Here is a 24,877-nt window from a genome sequence, read left to right as displayed (position 1 = left end):
AATGTAACATCTCTACTAGTGTAAAATGATACTTCATATAAAGCAGGTTATGGGACCCAGTATAAAATGACTATAATGTCTCTTATCACATCCCAGTATATGGATACTTTCTATTATCACAAGCTGCTAACATGTGACAGGGCTCAGTGTCTGAGCCCAGAATGTGACATACTGAACATTCTCATTCTAAATTTCAAAAAATATTGTGTTGATTTCTGACCTGACTGCCGTGGTTACAGCTCAACCACTCTGTTCTACTGCATGTCACCACTTTCTGCCACAACCAGCTGACGGTGGATCTGCAAGGAGTTCAACGCTCATTGGTATCACATCTGTGGCTTGGTTAACGTATCATTTCTCCAGCTTTTTATTGTATTGTTTTGAAGTAGATTATATTTATTTAGTTGAATAGATATTTATTTAGTTTAATAGATATTTATTTAGTTAAATAGATTATATTTGTAAGTTTAATAAGTTATATTTCTTAGTTTAATAAGTTATATTTCTTAGTTTAATAAATTATATTTCTTAGTTTAATAAGATATATTTGTTAGTTTAATAAGTTATATTTCTTAGTTTAATAAATTATATTTCTTAGTTTAATAAGTTATATTTCTTAGTTTAATAAATTATATTTCTTAGTTTAATAAGTTATATTTCTTAGTTTAATAAGTTATATTTGTTAGTTAATAGATTATATTTGTTAGCACAGTAGATTATATTTACTAGTATTTAAGTCTCCCCCTCAGTGCCCCATTAGGACCCGTGGGCATATTTCACATCTTTTCGGAGTCGCTTATTTTTTAGACCCTCGAAGCCGAAACCTAAAGGGGTCAGCTAAGAAAGTCCGGATCAAGAGGAGCCGCACAGTTTAAAGACAGAACATTTCCAAGGGAGATGGAGACAATTTGGGTAAGATCTGATTAAATGACAACCTTTGGGGAAGGAAAGGGTGACGCGGGAGTGTAAGAGGGGGGTGAGAGAGCAAGGTGCTGTGTCAGATTGGGGCAGAGCAAGAGAACGCAAAAATGATGGGGATTTGCTGCACACTAAAAAAAACAATTAGTCATACTTTTACCGGTGCCCCTTAGTCTCAGGGAAGACCGGCATTTCGTCCAATGGATACAATATGATTGATGGAAAAGGGCACACGGATTTGAATAAAAAAAGATAATTTATTGTGCCACAGACTACAATGTTTCGGCTGCTGGCCTTTCTTTATTGGCTTTAGTGGGTTTAGCCAATTTACCTGAGAAAGGCCAGCAGGCTGAAATGTTGTTGTCTATGGCAATGCAAGAGAAAACAGGTTGGGGGGGTGGGTTCTCGCAAGGTCACCGACCCATGGGTGAGTGTCCCCGGTGGCAACTAGTCCTGGACCCCGGGAAAGCTGTCTGTGGCCCATACAAGCTGAGTAACATGTAGAAAGGACACATGTATGTTCAGAATGAGTTAGCATGGTATTTTGAGAGGCATCATAGCAGGTCAGTGCAAGTCAGTGCAGAGCACTGCAAGGTCAGTCAATATGAGGAAGGGTCCGATGGAGGAGTTGGAGGGTCCCAGAATATCTCTTAAAGCAGGGGTGCGCAAATCGAGGGGTGCGACATTTTCTTGGGGAGGGGCTCGGCGCTTACAGTGGCCCCTCGCTCTTCCCCACAGCATTTAAATTAAATGCCGGAAATCGCGCGCAAGGCCTCTGTAAGTTCCCTTTCCTTGTCTCCGGCGGCTTCTGGAGACAGCAACGTGGCATCACATGATGTGGCATTGCCATAGCAACGTGATATCACATGACGTCGTTACATCAGAACGTCGGAGACAAGGTGGGGAGGGTGGAGGGGGGAGCAGGGGAAAAAGGTTGCGCAACCCTGTCTTAAAGCATTGTCTTGCATACAGATCAGAGGCGAAGAATGGATATGGATATCCGATGTTAAGGAGGAAATAATACTGAGATCACTACCGCTAAGACCGATTCGATGGAAGAAGGTGAGTGATGACATAGCCGTCACTGTGTAACTCTTCCAATTACCTGCAACTTCATGCAAAGAAATAGCAACGCTTGTTTTTAACGCATTAAGCGCCTAATGGGGAATTCAACTGCTGAGAGTTTAAGGGAGTTACTCACCAAACTCAGCGACATTTCTGTGTCTCTGTGATAACTCCCCCAGGACATGCTTGAAAACCAGAGGTAACTCAATGTATTTTTGATAAATAGAAACATGACCTTCTGGGGAGGGGTATATAATGGGTACTGGGCCTGGTGAGGTGGGTATAACGGGTTCTGGGCCTGGTGAGGTGGGTATAACGAGTACTGGGCCTGGGGAGGGGCGTATAGCAGGGTACTGGGCTGTGGGAGGGTTGTATAACTGGGTACTGGGCCTTGGGAGGGTTGTATAACTGGGTACTGAGCCTGGGGAGGTGGGTATAACGGGTATTTGCCCTGTGGAGGGCGGTATAACGTGGTATTGGGGAGGGGGTATAAGTGGCACAGGAGCTCTTGCCACTGTCCCTGGTTACAAACACTTCATGTCTTCTGCAGATCAGGACACGCACGAAGGTGGTGCCCTTTGTGCCACCAGACGACGAGGCGGGCTACGAGGCGGACGACGAGGCATACGATAAAACGGGCGTCAAGTGGTGCGAAGAGGTGGGCTACAAGGCGGCCGATGAGGCAGACGACGAAGCGGATGTCAAGTCTGGCGACGTGGTGGACGATGGCCTAGGAGAATATGAGAGGTGTGGACGGATCTGCTGCTTCACCTTTTTTAGGCGGAGGAGAAGACCCCGGGAGCAGGTAGCAGAATACGAGAGGTGCGGACAGATCTGCTGCTTCACCTTTTTTAGGCGGAGCAGCAGACCCCGGGAGCAGGTAGCAGAGGAGCCAGGGCGTAGATCCAGGGGTATTCTAGGGGCCCTGAGAAGTTGGTTTGACCGCAGGACAGGCAGATAAGATCAGGAAGGCTGCGGGAGGGGCAGGTACTAGAGGGAGATTGGGATATTGGGCGTGAGAGGGTGAGAGAGAACAAGGAGCAGGACCGGAGCACGGGTTTCATGCGCCCGAGGCAAAACTTAAAATTTGTGCCCCAGTTGTATAAAAAATAATAAGATAAATAAAATAATAAAATAAACAGTGGCATAGCTATCGGGGCTGCAGGGGGTGCGACCGCACCCCAGCGCGACGCAAAATAAAAATAAAAGGGCGCCAAAATACTGGATAAAAAAAAGAATAATAATTTTTAAAAAAAGATAAATAAATTAGAAATAATAAGAGGAAAAAATAATAATGATTATTAATGCGCCCCTAGGACCTCTGCGCGCTAGGCGACCGCCTAATGGCCGGCCGGCCCTGCGAGGTATGCGGGAGGAAAAGGGGTGAATGGGATAGATATGCAGGGGGATGGGGGAGCAGGTGAGTTATACACAGGGGCACAAGGGCCCCATCACCCGCATCTCTATATACTGAGTGTGCCCCTGTGTATAACAACGCTGATCTGTGCTGTTCCATCTGATCTCACTGCGCAGTGATCCAGGGACCATCCGATCGCCATTTAATGGGGTCAGGAAGGAATTTTTTTCCCCCATTGCACAGCAGGGGTTATGTTTCGCCTTCCTCTGGATCACAGCAACAAACTGCCCTTTGTGCATGAATTATCAGTGAGATCTTTATACACCCTGCATTGGTCTTCACTCCTTTGTTGCCGGAGGGGCCTGCAGTGCATTGCTCTGCGTGTTACTATATCGCTCTGCAATGTGCTGCAGGCCCCTACCAGCAAAGAGATTAATTATTTAAATAAAATACTCTCTTTAATCCAACCTAATGTGTAGTGTCTTTTCTATCCGTTGTATCTATTGCTAACAGCTCAGTGATTCTTCCCCAGGTCGCTGCACTAGTGTCACACTGCCAAGCCGGGTGTGAGGGAGATTTATAGGGTCACATATATACTTCTGCCAAAACACGAGTGCAAACAGGGAGCCCCTCTGATCTCATATCTTTTATAACACAAAACGGTATCTAAAAAGGTAAAAAGAACATACATGGGATTCTGCTACAAATATCTCTCTAATTACAAACCAATTAGCAAATCATTCAGATTAGAGTCGAGCGAAAAGAAAGGGTTAAGTATCTCATGTACAGTATATGCAGTGCAGGCTGTTCTGCGCATTACATGCAGGGGGCAAAGGTTAGGAGATATAAGTAATGCTGATCTCAGAGCTGACCGGCTGACCTGCTCTACCGGCTGATCTGCTCTACTGGCTGACCGGCTGACCGGCTCTTCTGGCTGACCGGCTGACCTGCTCTACCGGCTGACCGGCTCTACCGGCTGACCGGCTTCCCTTCTTCCAGCTAACTGACCTGAATTGTGGCCCCTGTATCTCCCAATTAAACGTTTTATTGGCGTATTCTTGTTTGACTCGTTCTATACAGACATTTTCTATACATTCATTGTGGGATTTGATAACATCTGTAAGATCTCTCAGAACATCACATTCTGTACGTTTGTGCTGAATATTTTTCCATTCTCAATTTACTTAGGGGCCTATGCAGAGAGCAGCGCTGGAAATAATTGGAATTGGTAATAAATTGTACCTGTAATGGCGTGATTTTATCTCCATATGCAGAAAGGTCAGAAAACTGCATTTAAAATCATGCTTGATTATGGAGAGTTTCAACCGGCGAGATGCGCGCTGGTGAAACATGTTTGAAAAAAAGCGCGTTTTTTTTTTTTTTTTTCACTCTCGCCGGTGAGCTCCAGTTTCCTGCCAACTTTTGTTGGCGGAGCTAATTGTAGAATTTCTCTCCATTTTAATGGCGCGAACAGCCCCTAGATGGCGATCGTGCCTTTCTGCATACGGCCCTTTTCAAAACTGGCGAGATTTTGGTTCTCGAAAGCCGTGCGGCGAGTTCTACTAAAAAAAAAAAAAAATGGCGCTTTTTACTCAACTCGCCATTTCCAACCTTATTATAGCCATATAACGCTAAAAAACGCCGAAATTTCCGTTCGCGCTGCTCTCTGCATAGGCCCCTTAATATTAGTTTTTGGCTTCAATTATTTATATCGAGCCCAAAATACCTTTATACAGAATGCTGTTCCCTTTATCCCACAAATGCTGCTTCATTAAAGCCCAGGGGTGGCACTTTGTGCATTCTCAAACTTTTAGGCAACATCCCTAATTTCCAAAAGTGGGATAAAATCTGTGCATATTTAAATGGTTAATTTTTCCATTTTTCCATTGTGACAAAATATCAATTTTCTCACTCAGACTACAAAATCCCTCCTCAAATATATCCGTTTCACATAAAAGTGTGTGCGCGTCTCCTTCCGCCTAACTGGCACGTCGTCCTTACGGGCGCCACTACATTTACTATACTCGTCTGGCAGCTGCTCCCGTATAAGGTGGGTAACTCTGTATTAGGGGTCTAGGTAGAGTATATTTTATACTTATGTCGGATAGATGAGGAATTTATATTGTGAGTGGCCTTAGATCTTATCCTATATGCACGCAGCCCTCGCCTCTCTGACCTTGAACACATACTTCAATCTGATTTTTTGAGACTTGAAACTGGATTTCCCAAAACAAACTGATTTTAAACACTGACAAGACTGTAACAATGGTATTTGGGACCAGAGCTAAATTGCTAAAGCTGCCAATGACAGAGCTTCAGATAAAAACCAGCTCTAATACCATCCTAGCCCCTGTTACTGGTTTGAAATATCTGGGCATATAGTTCAACTCCCATTTAACATTTGGGTTGCACATTGATACCCTGACATCCAAATCCTATGCCAAACTAGGTGTACTTTACAGGAACAAATCCTCCCTAAGGCCCTCATGCAGTAATCGCCTACAGCGATTCAGTAAGCCCAGAGAAGCTGGCGATTAGAGCAAAAATAACCGTTTTTTTTTTTGCCGGAAAATAAATAAATAAATAAAATCGGCAGACGCGCGGTGATAAGCCACTTTTCGGCACTGATCGCCAGTTTTTCAAACACGCTCAATTCTATAAGCCCTGATCAGCTTATTGCGGCTGATCGCCACTTTAAAATTGCTGTTTCTTCTCCAAATTGTCCCGCCACAAAAGTTGGCAAGAAGGTGGGGTGAAGCTGCGATGAAAATAACATGCATGTGTCCCAGAGCTGATATCCATTAATATCAGCACCAGAGACCCCCGGCATGAATCCGATGCATAAAAAATGCATTTACAGGCAACTTCATTACCGCCAAGGCAATGAAGGGGTTATACACCCGTGCCAGGCTTATTGTGGGTAGCGGGGGTGGGAGAAGGTGGTATTTGGCCCTGGGTGGGTGTTTAGGCCTTGCCAGGGGGTTGGGGGATGACTTAACCTCTTCTTTAACTTAGCGGTTAATACCGCTAAGGTAATGAAGGGGTTAACCCCTCCCACTACCCCCCCACCCGGTAGGCCTAAACACCCATCCTTGGGGCCAATACCCCGTTCACCCACCCCCGCTACCCACAATAAACACAAATACACATAACAGCCCCACTGGCCACCTCCTAGGTCCCTATTAAACCATTACAATATTCATAAAACCATTATTTTGTTTACACCCAGGATTATTACATGGGGTTAGGGCTATGTTATTCAGTGAGGGGTTGTATGTTTGTATTCGTAGGGACAGGCAAGGCCGGAGCCAGATGGGGTTCTCCTGCCTCTGTCCTCCCTGTCTCCTGACCCTTCCTGTAGCCGGACAAAGAAGAAGAAGCAGGCACACGGTCTTACTCAAAGGAGGTTTAATATGCCATAAAGTCCAACGTTTCGGCAGTCAAATACTGCCTATCTCAAGGTGAAGGCTGCCAAACACAAGAAAACAGTCAAAATATATACCACCCCCCCTGATACTCACCCCTCCCGGCTCTGACACATAACCAGGATGCTGACGCCCACCTGATGACGTCAGAGCTACCATATGGCGCCCCCTAGTGACGTCAGACGTCTAGGTCTAAATCCCTGGCAATACAGCATAGAGCTGTCTTGGAGGACTGCAGCCACAGCCACACATGGGGGAGTGTTCAGTCTGGGGAGAGGTGTGGCTGTGGCTGCAGTCCTCCAAGACAGCTCTATGCTGTATTGCCAGGGATTTAGACCTAGACGTCTGACGTCACTAGGGGGCGCCATATGGTAGCTCTGATATCATCAGGTGGGCGTCAGCATCCTGGTTATGTGGCAGAGTGGGGTGGGGTTGCATCCCTTGTTTTTATGACTTTCTAATAAAGATAGATTTTTGCCAGACCTGCCTCTTCTCTGGATCATGGTGCGCTGCACTTTCTCTAGGGTATCGGAGACTGCCTGACGGGTGGGTGGGTTATGGGAGACTGCTGACACTTGGGTGGGTGGGTGGGTTATGGGAGACTGCTGACACTTGGGTGGGTGGGTGGGTTATGGGAGTCTGCCTGACACTTGGGTGGGTGGGAGACTGTCTGACACTTGGGTTGACTGCCTGACACTTAGACTGGTGGGTGGGAGACTGCCTGACACTTGGGTGGGTGGGTGGCTAGACTGCCTGACACTTGGGTGGGTGGGTGGGAGACTGCCTGACACTTGGGTGGGTGGGTGGGAGACTGCCTGACACTTGGGTGGGTGGGTGGGTGGGAGACTGCCTGACACTTGGGTGGGTGGGTGGGAGACTGCCTGACACTTGGGTGGGTGGGAGACTGCCTGACACTTGGGTGGGTGGGAGACTGCCTGACACTTGGGTGGGTGGGTGGGAGACTGCCTGACACTTGGGTGGGTGGGTGGGTTACTGCCTGACACTTGGTGGGTGACTGCCTGACACTTGGGTTGACTGACTGCCTGACACGTGGGTGGGTGACTGACTGACTGCCTGACACTTGGGTGGGTGGGAGGGAGACTGCCTGACACTTGGGTGGGTGGGAGACTGCCTGAAACTTGGGGGGGTGGGTGGGAGACTGCCTGACACTTGGGTGGGTGACTGCCTGACACGGGTTGACTGCCTGACACGTGGGTGGGTGACTGACTGCCTGACACGTGGGTGGGTGGGTGACTGACTGACACGTGGGTGGGTGACTGACTGACACGTTAGACTGCCTGGCACGTGGGTGGGTGGGTGACTGACTGCCTGACATATGGGTGGGTGACTGACTGACACGTGGGTGACTGACTGACACGTGGGTGACTGACTGACACGTGGGTGAGTGGGTTGGTGTCTGTATACATTCTGTCACTGATACACACAGACACTGGGAGGGGGCAGTCACACACACACTGGGGGGGCAGTCACACACAAACACAGAATGGGAGGGGGGCAGACACACACACACACAGAATGGCAGGGGGGCAGTCACACACACACACAGACCTGGAGGGGGCACTTACACACACTGGGAGAGGGGCATCACACAGTGGCAGGGGGCAGACAGACACACACAGACACACAGACTGGGAGGGGGCAGTCACACATACTGGGAGGGGGCAGTCACACATACACACAGACTGGGAGGGGGCAGTCAAACATACACTGGGAGGGGGGCAGTCACACACACACAGACTGGGAGAGGGGCAGTCACACACACACAGACTGGGAGGGCAGGGCAGTCACACACACAAACAGACTGGGAGCGGGGCAGTCAAACATACACTGGGAGGGGGGGCAGTCACACACACACAGACTGGGAAGGGGGCAGTCACACACACACACACACAGACTGGGAGAGGGGCAGTCACACACACACAGACTGGGAGGGGGAGGGCAGTCACACACACAAACAGACTGGGAGTGGGGGCAGTCACACACACATAGACTGGGAGGGGGGTAGTCACACACACACTGGGAGGGAGGGGCAGTCACACACACACTGGAAGGGAGGGGCAGTCACACACACACAGACTGGGAGGGGGCAGTCACACACACACACACACACTGGGTGCGGGGGCAGTCACACACACACTGGGAGGGGGGCAGTCACACACCCACACTGGGTGGGGGGCAGTCACACACCCACACTGGGTGGGGGGGCAGTCACACACACACTGGGAGGGGAGGCAGTCACACACACTGGGAGGGGGGCAGTCACACACACACTGGGAGGGGGGCAGTCACACACACTGGGAGGGAGGGCAGTCACACACACACTGGGAGGGGGCAGTCACACACACACTGGGAGGGGGGGCAGTCACACACACACTGGGAGGGGGGGCAGTCACACACACTGGGAGGGGGGGCAGTCACACACACACAGACTGGGAGGGGGGCAGTCATACACACACAAACTGGGAGGGGGCAGTCACACACACACAGACTGGGAAGGGGGCAGACACACACACACAGACTGGGAGGGGGCAGTCACACACACACACACACACAGACTGGGAAGGGGGCAGTCATACACACACAAACTGGGAGGGGGCAGTCACACACACACAGACTGGGAAGGGGGCAGTCACACACACACACACACACACACACACAGGGAAGGGGGCAGTCATACACACACAAACTGGGAGGGGGCAGTCACACACACACACACACACACACACAGACTGGGAGGGGGCAGTCACACACACACACACACACACACACACACAGGGAAGGGGGCAGACACACACACACAGGCGACATGGTGCTTACCTGCTGTGAGCCTTCCTTCTGGTGTTTGCGCGACACACACACACACACACACACACACACACACACACACACACACCATCCGTCCCTGATACTAAGCCCCGCCCCCGGCAAATCCTGACCTCCAACCAATCCCCTGCTTCTACTCTAAAGCCCCGCCCCCGGCATCCTGCTATTGGGGAAAAAAATAAATACTCACGGCCGCCGCATCCTCCTCACGCTGCCGCCTCCGCGCACCGCCGCCGACTCGCTGATACACACAGACTGGGAGGGGGCAGTCACACATACACACAGACTGGGAGGGGGGTAGTCACACACACACTGGGAGGGGGGCAGTCACACACACACTGGGAGGGGGGGCAGTCACACACACACAGACTGGGAGGGGGGCAGTCACACACACACTGGGAGGGGGGGCAGTCACACACACTGGGAGGGGGGGCAGTCACACACACACACACACACACACACACACTGGGAGGGGGCAGTCACACACACACTGGGGGGGCAGACACACACAAACACAGAATGGGAGGGGGGCAGACACACACACACACAGACTTGGAGGGGGCAGACACACACTGGGAGAGGGGCATCACACAGTGGCAGGGGGCAGACAGACACACACACACAGAGAATGGGAGGGGGGCAGACACACACAGACACACACAGACTTGGAGGGGGCACTTACACACACTGGGAGAGGGGCATCACACAGTGGCAGGGGGCAGACAGACACACACACAGACACACAGACTGGGAGGGGGGGCAGTCACACATACACACAGACTAGGAGGGGGGTAGTCACACACACACTGGGAGGGGGGCAGTCACACACACACTGGGAGGGGGGGCAGTCACACACACTGGGAGGGGGGGAAGTCACACACACACACACACACACACACACACACACACACACACACACACACACTGGGAGGGGGCAGTCACACACACACTGGGGGGGCAGACACACACAAACACAGAATGGGAGGGGGGCAGACACACACACACACACACACACACAGAATGGGAGGGGGACAGACACACACACACACAGACTTGGAGGGGGCAGACACACACTGGGAGAGGGGCATCACACAGTGGCAGGGGGCAGACAGACACACACACAGACACACAGACTGGGAGGGGGCAGTCACACATACACACAGACTGGGAGGGGGGTAGTCACACACACACTGGGAGGGGGGCAGTCACACACACACTGGGAGGGGGGGCAGTCACACACACACAGACTGGGAGAGGGGCAGTCACACACACTGGGAGGGGAGGCAGTCACACACACTGGGAGGGGGGCAGTCACACACACACTGGGAGGGGGGCAGTCATACACACACTGGGAGGGGGGGCAGTCACACACACTGGGAGGGGGGCAGTCACACACACACACACACACACACACACACACACACACACACACACACACACACACACACACACACACACACTGGGAGGGGCAGTCACACACACACTGGGGGGGCAGTCACACACACACTGGGAGGGGAGGCAGTCACACACACACTGGGGGGGGGCAGTCACACACACACACACACACTGGGAGGGGAGGCAGTCACACACACTCTGGGGGGGGGGCAGTCACACACCGACTGGGAGGGGAGCAGTCACACACACACTGGGGGGGGCAGTCACACACACACTGGGAGGGGGCAGTCACACACACACTGGGAGGGGAGGCAGTGACACACACACTGGGAGGGGAGGCAGTCACACACACACTGGGAGGTGGGGCAGTCACACACACACACACAGACTGGGAGGGGGGCAGTCATACACACACAAACTGGGAGGGGGGGCAGTCACACACACACAGGGAGGGGGGCAGTCACACACACTGGGAGGGGGGCAGTCACACACACACTGGGAGGGGGCAGTCACACACACTGGGAGGGGGGGCAGTCACACACACACTGGGAGGTGGGGCAGTCACACACACACCCACACTGGGTGGGGGGGCAGTCACACACCCACACTGGGTGGGGGGGCAGTCACACACACAGACTGGGAGGGGGGCAGTCACACACACACTGGGAGGTGGGGCAGTCACACACACACACAGACTGGGAGGGGGGCAGTCATACACACACAGACTGGGAGGGGGGCAGTCACACACACAGACTGGGAGGGGGGCAGTCACACACACACAGACTGGGAGGCGGGCAGTCATACACACACAAACAGGGAGGGGAGGCAGTCACACACACAGACTGGGAGGCGGGCAGTCACACACACACTGGGAGGTGGGGCAGTCACACACACACACACAGACTGGGAGGGGGGCAGTCATACACACACAGACTGGGAGGGGAGGCAGTCACACACACAGACTGGGAGGGGGGCAGTCACACACACACAGACTGGGAGGCGGGCAGTCACACACACAGACTGGGAGGGGGCAGTCACACACACAGACTGGGAGGGGGGCAGTCACACACACAGACTGGGAGGGGGGCAGTCACACACACAGACTGGGAGGGGGGCAGTCACACACACAGACTGGGAGGGGGGCAGTCACACACACAGACTGGGAGGGGGGCAGTCATACACACACACACAGACTGGGAGAGGGGCAGTCACACACACACAGACTGGGAGGGGGGCAGTCACACACACAGACTGGGAGGGGGGCAGTCATACACACACAGACTGGGAGGCAGGCAGTCACACACACACAGACTGGGAGGGGGGCAGTCATACACACACACACAGACTGGGAGGGGGGCAGACACACACACACAGACTGGGAGGGGGGCAGACACACACACACACAGACTGGGAAGGGGGCAGACACACACACACACACAGGCGACATGGTGCTTACCTGTAATGCCACTGTAGGGAGCCAGAAGTAGTGAGGGGAGGCAGTCACACACACAGACTGGGAGCGGGCAGTCACACACACACTGGGAGGGGAGGCAGTCACACACACACTGGGAGGTGGGGCAGTCACACACACACACACACAGACTGGGAGGGGGGCAGTCATACACACACAGACTGGGAGGGGAGGCAGTCACACACACAGACTGGGAGGGGGGCAGTCACACACACACAGACTGGGAGGGGAGGCAGTCACACACACAGACTGGGAGGGGGGCAGTCACACACACACACAGACTGGGAGGGGAGGCAGTCACACACACAGACTGGGAGGGGGGCAGTCACACACACACTGGGAGGTGGGGCAGTCACACACACACACACACACACACACACAGACTGGGAGGGGAGGCAGTCACACACACAGACTGGGAGGGGGGCAGTCACATACACAGACTGGGAGGGGGGCAGTCACACACACAGACTGGGAGGGGGGCAGTCATACACACACACACAGACTGGGAGGGGGGCAGTCACACACACACACAGACTGGGAGGGGAGGCAGTCACACACACAGACTGGGAGGCGGGCAGTCACACACACACTGGGAGGTGGGGCAGTCACACACACACACACACACACAGACTGGGAGGGGGGCAGTCATACACACACAGACTGGGAGGGGAGGCAGTCACACACACAGACTGGGAGGGGGGCAGTCACACACACACAGACTGGGAGGGGGGCAGTCACACACACAGACTGGGAGGGGGGCAGTCATACACACACAGACTGGGAGGCAGGCAGTCACACACACACAGACTGGGAGGGGGGCAGTCATACACACACACACAGACTGGGAGGGGGGCAGACACACACACACAGACTGGGAGGGGGGCAGACACACACACACACACAGACTGGGAAGGGGGCAGACACACACACACACAGGCGACATGGTGCTTACCTGTAATGCCACTGTAGGGAGCCAGAAGTAGTGAGGCTTTTTTCCAGTCTGCCGGCAGTTTCAGTTGCCAGCTGTGAGCCTTCCTTCTGGTGAACACACACACACACACACACACACACACACACACCATCCGTCCCCAATACTAAGCCCCGCCCCCGGCAAATCCTGACCTCCAACCAATCCCCTGCTTCTACTCTAAAGCCCCGCCCCCGGCATCCTGCTATTGGGGAAAAAAAAAATACGGCCGCCGCCTCCTCCTCACGCCGCCGCCTCCGCGCACCGCCGCCGACTCGCGCACGGTACCAGTCACCAGGGGCAAAACCCGGGACATTTCCGGGACGGACTGTCAACCGGGACAGCACAGAAAAAAACGGGACTGTGCCGGCAAAACCGGGACGAATGGTCACTCTATAAATACACCTTATACTCCACATGCAGCACGTAACCGTGAATGCAGTATATACTCTATATACGCCATGTACCCCAATTACGACACCTTACGACACCTTATAACCCTGCATGCAGCAAATGTACACCTTATAATCCACATACCATACCCTGTGTGGGCCTGTGTGGGCCTGAGGCGTGAGGCTGCGCGCCTGAAATGGGAGAGTTACTGGCGCCATAAGCTGAGGCGGGACGCGCAGTTACTTACCTGAGGGGGAGGTAGCGCCGGGGAGGTAAGGAAGCGGCTGGGGTAGGAGGGCCGCGCTTCCCCTCCGTCTGGAGCCGGGCGGCGCACGTGATGGGGGTGGGACGGACAGAGGGGGGGGGGTGGTGTGTGTGTGTGTGTTTGTGTGTGTGTCCTGTCTGTATATGTGTATGTGTCCTGTCTGTCTATCTGTGTCCTGTCTGTCTATCTGTGTCCTGTCTGTGTATCTCAGTGTGTGTGTGTGTGTATCTGTGTGTGTCTCAGTGTGTGTGTATCTCAGTGTGTGTGTGTGTGTATCTGTGTGTGTCTCAGTATGTGTGTATCTCAGTGTGTGTGTGTGTATCTGTATGTGTCTCAGTGTGTGTTTATCTTTGTGTGTGTCTCAGTGTCCTGCCTGTGTGTGTCTCCGTGTCCTGCCTGTGTGTGTCTCCGTGTGTCTCCGTGTATCTCTGTGTGAGTGTATGTGTGTGTCCGGCCAATGAGAGGTGTGCGGGGGCGGGCCAAGGGAGCCAATGGGATTGCCGCTAGGGACACAGGGGACACAGGGAGACACATACAGAAACGGCCACAGAACACTTTCACAAATATATAGTAGATAGATAGATAGATAGATAGATAGATAGATAGATAGACACACTATTAAGGTTATGGTGGGTAAAAAAGTGACAAAAACCCTCCACAGTAAAGCATAAAGCAACTGTAAATATTACTGTATGTTCATTTGCATGTCTTAGACAGGTCTGCAACCCTGTCTTTCCCCATTGTCACCCAGCATACAGCGCTTCCACTGCAGCAAGGGATTCTGGGAAATGACATGCAAATGAGCACTCAGTGCCACCTTTTGTCTCAAGCTCGTATTACACAAGCCAATCCTCAAGCCAATGCACACTGTTTTAAACACAGCTTTTAGACAGAGGCTGGGATGAGATGCAAAGCCATTAAACCCACTCACAGACATGTTTCAACCTTGTTTTTTTTAACTTTTTTATTCAACAACTTTTTTAAGTTTACAGACTTTTTTGGAAACCAAAAAAACACACCATAGTGACAACAGTCACCCAACATTAGAAAGACACCAAAACATAATATATTTACATTTTCTTCCTTCATCCTTCAGATATATACAAACACAAAGATAAACTTTTCAGAAGGGAAAAAAAAACCATAACTTTACGAAAAAACCCTATAACCAAAACATCATACAAAGATAAGAACCATATACTTCAAGATTCTTCCATTTAAAAACAAAAACCCTTTCTCTATTCTCAAGTGATGCGATCATCTGTTTTAATTCTTTCTCCATACGTTCCAAACCTCTCTTACTTTCCTCTAACTGGAATCCAGACATCACACTTTTTTCATACCCGTCCCTTGCCTCTTTCACATCCCAATATCTCCGCCCAAATCCCCTCGCAAGTTGATTGTGCAAAACCTCTTCCTTTGTAAGCCCTACTTCATCCTTTCCCTGGGTGCTCCTCCCCTTACTATCTCCCGCAGAATTTGCCTCTTTTGCCTGTACAATCCCTTTTTTGCCTGCCTTTTCTTCACTTTCGTTCCCACTCACTCCACTTACACTTCTCTGTATTTTAGTTCCCTCCACGCTTATCTGACTTTTTTGTGAGGACGAGCTGTTGCTCTCGCTACTCTCTTTCTCCCTCACCTCTCCCCTAGCCTCTTTTATTTTAACCCATTGTACATGCTCCTTTTTTAATTCTTCATATTGCTCTTTTGTCAGATGTTTTCTTTGGTACATCATTTTTTCCAATCTTTCTATTATCTGTTCATCACTACTACCCCCATGCTGCTTCTGGAAAATACCCACCCAAAACAGAACATCTCCCACTGCGTTCTCAAATTGTTCCATTTTCTCTTTTAGGGTTACCTTCCCTGATACTTTTTTAACTTTACCCTCTACACCCTTCTCTCTAGGCTCCACTTTACTCTGGCAATCCTTATCATCCTTTGTTTCTATCCCTTGCGAAGACTCGTTTTTGCTTCCACTAACAACAAACCCTTTACACTTACTCTTTCCCTCTTTACCTTTTCCACTCGCACCACCAGGGCCTGCCTTCTCCTCAGTTTCTTGCGCTTCCCTATCTAACTTCTTATTTTCCTCTTTTCCTTTACTTACGGTCTGTTCCTCTTCCCCACTCCCGTCAATACTGGACAAATCCAGCGCACAAAACTTTGACTTCGTCACCTTATCTTGCCGTAGCTCACTCTTCCCCTCCCCATCAACTGTACAAACATCATTGTCACTTTGTAAACTTCGTTTTTGCGCCCCTTTCTTGGGTCCGCTCGTGTCCATTATTTCCACTTCCACCTCCCCCTCTATTGGGCCACTTGCTAGCATTTCTTCTCTTCTTAAATCCTCCTCATACATTGCTGTTATAGCCGGATCAAGCCCTCCCTCTTGGGAACTCTCCATCTCACAAATTCCCAGACCCTCCACTGTCTCTTCCTCTTCTTCTAGCACAATGCCCCCTTTTGCTGCCTGGGCATATGTCCTTTTTGTGCACTGCCGTGCCAAGTGTCCTTCCTCTCCGCAAAGATGGCATCTCTTAGGGACTCCACAGTTGGCTGCAGTATGTCCCTCTTCCCCACAATTACGGCACACAATTCCCGTTTTCCTGCAACCCTCCCTCCTTTGTATGTCCATAAGTGTGGCAATGCCTGCAATATAGAGGCTGTCCCGAGTAAAACAAAAATCCTCTGTCTCCTCTGATATTGAACATGGCCGGTGGGTGTGTAACTCCTCCCACACATGATGGATCCCGTCTGAACCGTACCCAGAAACGTCTCTTCCCGTTGTACATGCCATATGGGTTTTTAAGTTCTTCACCTCCTCTGATCATTTCACAATACCGTTTCAAAAAAGTCACAATCTCCTCTTTCCTTGCATACGGATTGTACATGTGAATTACAAGTGGTCTCTCCTCCAGCATAAAACTTGGTATTACCTTGATGCCGTGTAATATCGGGTCACCAGACTTCTCCTTGCACTTTTCAAAAGTGCACCAAACATCCGCTTCTTGATGACAGGTCAGGTCATAAATCCCCTGTGCAGGGAAATCCTGAAGGCAGAAGATCCTCTCAGTGTCCAGACCGATCAATTGCTTCAGCACCTTCTCCACTATCCACAGCAGGTTCACTCGACTTCTCTCGGTCTCCTCGATCAGGAACCGAATGGAATTGCGCATTCCAGCTTGCGATGTCATCTCTGCTCTCCCAAGCTCAGGTGCGGCACCCCAAAAGCAGCAAGGGACTTTAGCCAGTAAAGGCGATGTCCCAGGGCAAAGGTGCCGGCCCCTCACTTCCGCATCCGCTCGCTCAGAACCGCTCACTCAGGATCACTCCTCTTAGCTCGAGATGGCGTGCCCCCCCAAAAGCAGCAGGAGTCTTTAGTCCCCGAAGGGACGATGACTCAAGGCCAAGGGGACACAGGCTCAGCTACACAGCTGTTTCGACCTTAATGGGTCTCATCAGTGTGGGGTTGGTCTTAATGGCAAAGCAGGTTTGAGACTAGACTAGGTAATCACCACTACTATTAAGGTTATGGTGGGTAAAAAAGTGACAAAAACCCTCCACAGTAAAGCATAAAGCAACTGTAAATATTACTGTATGTTCATTTGCATGTAAAGGTAATCCCAAGTTTTATGCTGGAGGAGAGACCACTTGTACTTCACATGTACACTCCGTATGCAAGGAAAGAGGAGATTGTGACTTTTTTGAACCGGTATTGGGAAATGATTAGAGGAGGTGAAGAACTAAAAAATCCGTATGGCATGTTCAACGGGAAGAGACGTTTCTGGGTACGGTTCAGACGGGATCCATCATGTGCGGGAGGAGTGACACACCCACCGGCCATGTTCAATATCAGAGGAGACAGAGGATTTTTGTTTTACTCGGGACAGCCTCTATATTGCAGGCATTGCCACACTTTTGGACCTACAAAGGAGGGTTGCACGAAAACGGGAATTGTGTGCCGTAATTGCGGGGAAGAGGGACATACTGCAGCCAACTGTGGAGTCCCTAAGAGATGCCATCTTTGCGGAGAGGAAGGACACTTGGCACGGCAGTGCACAAAAAGGACATATGCCCAGGCAGCAAAAGGGGACATTGTGCTAGACGAAGGGGAAGAGACAGTTGAGGGTCTGGGAATTTGTGAGATGGAGAGTTCCCAACAGGGAGGGCTTGATCCGGCTATAACAGCAATGTATGAGGAGGATTTAAGAAGAGAAGAAATGCTAGCAAGTGGCCCAATAGAGGGTTTGGCGGGTTCTATAAGTGATATCGTGGAGAAAAAAGAGGAAGATCTCTTCCTGGACTCCTTGGCCCAGAAACTGGAGGTGGGGGGAGGGGAGGAGACGGGAGCAGTGCATCAGAAAGATGCGGGGGGGGAGGGGGGAAATACGGTCATTGAGTGTGGTGGAACCTAGCTGGGCGGAAAGTATGGAGTTTCAAGATGCACAGAGGGGGAGGGAAGGTCCCCAAGATGTCTTGGAGGAGGAAATGGAAATAGGAGGGAAAAAGCTCAAAAGCGTAAAAATCTGCAAGGGATAGAAACAAAGGAAGATAAGGATAGCCAGAGTAAAGGGGAGCCTAGAGAGGAAGGTGTAGAGGGTAAAGTTGTAAAAGTATCAGGGAAAGTAACCCTAAAAGTGAAGATGGAACATTTTGAAGATGCAGTGGGAGATGTTCTATTTTGGGTTGGTATTTTTCGGAAGCAGCATGGGGGGAGTAGTGAGGAACAGATAATAGAAAGATTAGAAAAACTGATGTACCAAAGAAAACAGCTGACAAAAGAGCAGTATGAAGAATTAAAAAAGGAGCATGTACAGTGGGTTAAAATAAAAGAGGCTAGGGGAGAGGTGAGGGAGAAGGAGAGAAGTGAGAGCAATAGCTCGTCCTCACAAAGCCAGATAAGCGTGGAGGGAACTAAAATACAGGGAAGTGTAAGTGGAGTAAGTGGGAATGAAAGTGATGGAAAGGCAGGCCAACAGAGTGGGGGTGAAGGGGGAGAGATTAGGGAAAGTAAAGGGGGAAAAGGAGAAAAGGCAGGCCTTAGTGGAAGAACAAAAGTAAGTTATGAAAGCGAGAGAGAAAGGAAGGCGAGGGAGTGGCATGTAAAAGAGGTGATAAATAATATAAATAAAGAGGCAGGTGACTTAGGGTTAAATGTTTCAAAAACGGAATGGCTGAAAGTACAGTTCACAAAAGCAGAGGTGTCTAAAGAGGAAGTAAGAAAATTAGAAATACAATGTAGTACGTATCATATCCGTGAGGCGTTAGAGAAATTGCTGGGACACGTGAAGTAATTAGATGCAATGTTAAATGTCCTGTGGAAAGTACGAAAAGTCGTGTGTAGAAATGGGAAGTAATCATATTTTTTTGTATTGAGTGTGTTTGGTAGTAGATGCACAGATGATGCCTTGGAATGTGTTGTTTTGTTTGGCTTTTTAGAATGGTTTTGTGCCTTTGGGTTGGTTTTTGTCTTGGCAATATAAGGATTGTATAGTGATGTTTTCGGTTTATTATTTTCTGTAAAATGATACTAAATGGTTGTTAATACAGTATGTGAACCGTAAAAAAAAAAAAATGTCTGTGAGTGGGTTTAATGGCTTTGCATCTCATCCCAGCCTCTGTCTAAAAGCTGTGTTTAAAACGGCATGCATTGGCTTGAGGATTGGCTTGTGTAATACGAGCTTGAGACAAAAGGTGGCACTGAGTGCTCATTTGCATGTCATTTCCCAGAATCCCTTGCTGCAGTGGAAGCGCTGTATGCTGGGTGATAATGGGGAAAGACAGGGTTGCAGACCTGTCTAAGACATGCAAATGAACATACAGTAATATTTACAGTTGCTATATATATATACATATATATGTACCCCTCAGTTTTATACAGTCATGGTGTTCATCATGTGTGGGACGCAGAGCCCAGAACCTAATGTCATGTTAGCATCAGAGAGTCACAGTAATAACTCAGCACTCACCCATGTAACACCTTCTCTGGTAGCTCTATGTCTGTGTCTCTATCTACCTTTCTGTCTCCTGCATGACCAGGGAGGCTGCGAGGGACCCCCTCCCACTTGGAACCGGTACCCACATATAACAGACGAGTAATGACAGACTCAGTTTGGAGGTATAAAAGGCCGCGGCTTTGTTTATTAACAATCATAATACTGGAGTAAGCGCTAGTCCAAGCCAGAGTGGGGTCAGAGGGTCAGCCAGGCCTTGGCCTTCTGCCCCCGTACCCGGCCGACCCCTAAAGAGCCGGCCGTTGTTGCGAGTGGGTTCCCGGGTGTCACGTTAGCTTGACCCCGCCCAATCGCTCCTACCCCCGGGCGACGCCCGCCCCGAGCCCATCTGGCAAGGACAAGCACTTACCCCCGAACTGCCGCCGCGACAGTGGCAAAATGACCAACTGGAGCCTCCTGAAGGAACTTCAGTCCTTTGTTTCTCGGGAGATCTTCGGACACTGCCCTGTAAAATATGATGGTACATGTTACAGCTTACAGGTAGTGCAGACACCTTATCACCAAGGGAATTGTAAATACTCCACGGAGTGGCCGGGGGCAAGCGTCTGCCCCCGACTGTCTTGCTAATGGGGTGGGTGGGTGGGAACTTCGCAGCAGACCGGGAGCAGAATGGAAGATTCAGCTCCCGGCTGCCTCTTTTGTACTGCCCTAGGCCTGTCCCCTCCCCCCCCCCAGGGGGGGCCGTGACGGCGGCCCAGAGATCCCAGCGAGGTGAGGGGGAGGGGGGCTTGCCCCCTGGTCATGGGCTTCCCTCGCCTAATTGGCTGGATAGATTGCTTGACCAGGGAGGCTGCGAGGGACCCCCTCCCACTTGGAACCGGTACCCACATATAACAGACAAGTAATGGCAGACTCAGTTTGGAGGTATAAAAGGCCGCGGCTTTGTTTATTAACAATCATAATACTGGAGTAAGCGCTAGTCCAAGCCAGAGTGGGGTCAGAGGGTCAGCCAGGCCTTGGCCTGCTGCCCCCGTACCCGGCCGACCCCTAAAGAGCCGGCCGTTGTCGCGAGTGGGTTCCCGGGTGTCACGTTAGCTTGACCCCGCCCAATCGCTCCTACCCCCGGGCGACGCCCGCCCCGAGCCCATCTGGCAAGGACAAGCACTTACCCCCGAACTGCCGCCACTCACGGCTCTATTTAAACCTCCTTAAATTAGACCGTGCCGCCAACCCCGCAAGGACACTCTCAAACCCCTCCTGCAATTCGTTATTGAACAAGTCCGCCCCTATCTCGGATAAGTGTGTGCCGTCGACCCGGAACAGGCCAGTTGACTTGTTGTCGAACTCGGGATGGGTGATCTGCCATCCCCCACACTGCGTCACAAACTTCCCCACCATCTTGTTCAGTTTGACCCGCGCTCGGTCGATGGCGCCCGGTGCCCTCGCGCCCCTCCACACTCTCCTGCACAATATGTCCGACCAAACGATCTGTACTTCTGGCCAACTGGTGAGTATGAGGGCCAGGTCGTGTTTTATTGAATTAACCAGCTTGAAGTAGCGTCGAGCGGCCAGGTCGTTGCCCCCGACGTGGAGGAGCAAGATCTGCGGCGCCCTCCTATCCCTGCCCATCACCATTAGCCGCGGGAGCAACTGAGCCCACCGCAGCCCCCAACCTCCCCCCCATACCACATTTGCCTCCTCCGTTCGCAACCCGAGGTTAGCCCCGCATGGGCGTTTGACAGCCCGCTTCTCTGCCCAGTGTATAAGCGAGTCTCCGATTATCCAAGTGGGTGCGGCGTCTGTGAAGGTATAAAGAGGATGAGGGGGTTTATCCAAGCACGCTAAATACCAGATAATGCGGGCCTGATATAGGACCGGTATCTGTTAGACTTCCATCGCCCTATCTTTTGTATCGCAGCTACTGACAGCCCCGCGCGTGATGCCTCCGTTGCCGCCCCAATCCGGAACGAATGTGTCCCGTATTGTGCCTCTTCGAGGCCCTGGTGTCTTAGGCACATGCGGTAAACCCGCAGGTACTGGAATCTAGATAACGGTACCCCGTCCGCGTGAAGGAGCAGGGGACCCTGACCGTCTGGCCTGCATGCCAAGTATTCCCTGAGCGTGCTCACTGGGCAAAATTTGGTCCCTGGTAGCCCTAGCAAAGATATCCACGCTCCCCTTCCCCGCTGGTCTGTTTTTGACCTTTTCACGTGTAGTTTGACCCACCCTTCCCCTAAGACTATGTCCTCAAACTGCATCCCTCCCTCGCCCTTGCGCGACGCGCACACCAACTCCCCGGCTCGCAGTGCTGCGAAGAAAGCCAATGCAAACGTCAGCCGGAAAAGTTTCGCCTCGAACCCCGATAGGCACACTCTGTCTGTGGCCTGCATTAAACCTTCTAATATCGCTGGTGTCACTGGCCTTCTGCTGTCATTTGTCGCCGTCCCCTTTGTTAACCCCGCTAGGACCCTTTTGATGATAAACGCCTTCGTTAGGTCCCCCTTGCCTTCTAGCTGCAAAAAGAAGGAGACTCCTGTCACTTTTTTCCCTATGGATCCTCCCGCTAAACCCCTTGCCCTTAAGTTTAGGACAAATGATAGCAAGGTCCCGACTCCCAATACGTCGAGACCCAATTCCCCTGCCAGACTTTGATAATCGCGCCACGCTGCGTTAGGCCTGCTATTTGCAACCGCCCCTTTACCCCCTTCCCGCATGCATATTTGCTATACCAGCATATTTTCCTGATCGTGCCCAGTCAGGAAGTGGGATTACCCGCACCATCCCAGGCCATGCGCTGAACAGGAAGTGGGATCACACACACCAAACCAGGGGCATGCGGCCCTGTGCTGAACAGTGAGTGGGGGGTTACCCATCCATAGCAGGGCCATGTGCTGAACAGGAAGTGGGGTTACCCATACAAAAGCAGGGCCGTATATTAAACAGGAAATGGGACTACCCATACAACCGCAGGGCCGTATATTAAACAGGAAATGGGATTACCCATACGATAGAGGGAGCCAAGTGCTGAACAGGAAGAGGGATTACCCATGCCCTACCATGGCCTGCGCTGAACAGGAAGTGAAATTAACCCCTACACGCGTTATACCTCTGCCTGCAGCATAACGCACCGTATACCCCACGTCGTCCTGAATGTAGCATGTAACGCTGGACCAATACAGCACATGACCCCCAAAGGCAGTATATACACACACCATATGCTCCACGCAATGGCCCGAAGCCAAGCATGCAGCATATACACCATATAATCCAGACCCGTCATGTAACCCCGCATGTGGTCTATAAACATTATATTCAGAACCCAGCATGTAACCGTGATCGCAGTGTATACCATATAATCCAAATACAGCACGCCACCACCACTGCGGTACCGTATACACCCCTGTAACCCAAATACCGCACATTATAACACTGACTGTAGCATATATACCCGTTATAATCCAATACGGCGCGTAACCTTGACTGCAGTATATCCGCTATACCCGCCATGTAACCCACTTAAAGCACATTATAACACTGAATGCAGCATATATACACCTTATACTCCACATGCCGCACGTAACCGTGAATGCAGTATATACTCTATAAACGACCTTATAACCCTGAATGCAGCATATATACACTTTATAATCCACATACAGCACTTACCCTGAATGCGGTATATACACTATGTACGCCATGTAACCCAATTACAGCACATTACAACACTGAATGCAGCATAAATACATAGGGTGACCAGATTTCGAAAATGAAAAACCGGGACACCTTAAAAAATAATTTATTAAACAAATTACATCACGTGACACCCCCCGTTGCCATGACAATGAGACACTCTGATGCCCCTGCAGTGTTAGTGTGTATAGAGGTGGGGGCTTTGCTTGGGCCCTTCAACTCTTACAGCCAGGGCATTATTGGCCAGGAATGCCCAGTTCGGAGGGGATTACTACTTCAAAATGTATTTGATTCGTAACAACATCAAAAAACTCTAATACCAATAACTAACAACCACAGACAATGATAATCTAAACCATCAAATAAAATGTCTACGGCCCTTGTTCAAGCATGTTTGCGGTACTTACCAGATAAATCAGTGCCTGCAATCCACGACTGTATCCGCCTCTCCGAACGTCTATAAGCAATCCAGCGTTCCTGGTGTGTGGCTGAAGAGGTGAGGGACTCCCTCCTCTCAAACGGAAAAGAAGAGCAAAAAATAGAGTTGGAACATACCTATCATACAGGGATGAGAGAGAGAGACAGAGAATGAGAGAGAGACAGAGAATGAGAGAGAGACACAGAGAGAGAGAGACAGAGAATGAGAGAGATACAGAGAATGAGAGAGAGACACACAGAGAGAGAGACAAAAGTAATGTAATGTATAACCATTATACCGTACCCCCTAGTATTCGTGTAATCATTGTCCCACACCCCCTATTACTCACGCTTTGGCAATACTGAAATGTTCTTTTGTCATGCCAATAAAGCTGATTTGATTTGAGAGACAGAGACACACAGAGAGAGACAGAGACACACAGAGAGAGACAGAGACACAGAGAGAGAGAGAGACACGGGCCTATTTAGTAAGCGTCGATAAGGCTGCGTCTATAGTATTTCAGACGGAGGGAAGGCACACGCTGCAATACACTTGCTGAAGTCTGAGCTTTTTTATGGCTTTGCAGGGTATGCTTCGGGCGCGATTTGGGGGCGTGGCAATGAATATTTGGAGGCGTGGCAATAACGTTCCGGCGCGGACGTCACTTCCCTACCTCACATCCCGATCCACCGGCATTTTTTCAGATGCAGCA

At 50.9% G+C, this 24,877-nt stretch overlaps 1 long non-coding RNA gene across 1 annotated transcript in view; it reads right to left on the bottom strand.

The window, feature by feature from the left end:
- The window catches only part of LOC142485033 (uncharacterized), a 41,912-nt gene extending 17,035 nt beyond the window's left edge, over positions 1-24,877 (bottom strand). The window contains exons 1-2 of the long non-coding RNA XR_012798351.1: positions 24,839-24,877; positions 24,155-24,260 (exon numbers count right to left, since the gene is read on the bottom strand). This is a non-coding gene — a long non-coding RNA (uncharacterized LOC142485033). The remainder of the gene's footprint in view (positions 1-24,154; positions 24,261-24,838) is intronic.

Source organism: Ascaphus truei, unplaced genomic scaffold, assembly GCF_040206685.1.
Source record: "Ascaphus truei isolate aAscTru1 unplaced genomic scaffold, aAscTru1.hap1 HAP1_SCAFFOLD_517, whole genome shotgun sequence".
In the NCBI taxonomy this organism is placed as follows: domain Eukaryota; kingdom Metazoa; phylum Chordata; class Amphibia; order Anura; family Ascaphidae; genus Ascaphus; species Ascaphus truei.
Note: the sequence above shows the minus strand (reverse complement) of the source record. Positions and strands in the feature narration are given on the sequence as shown.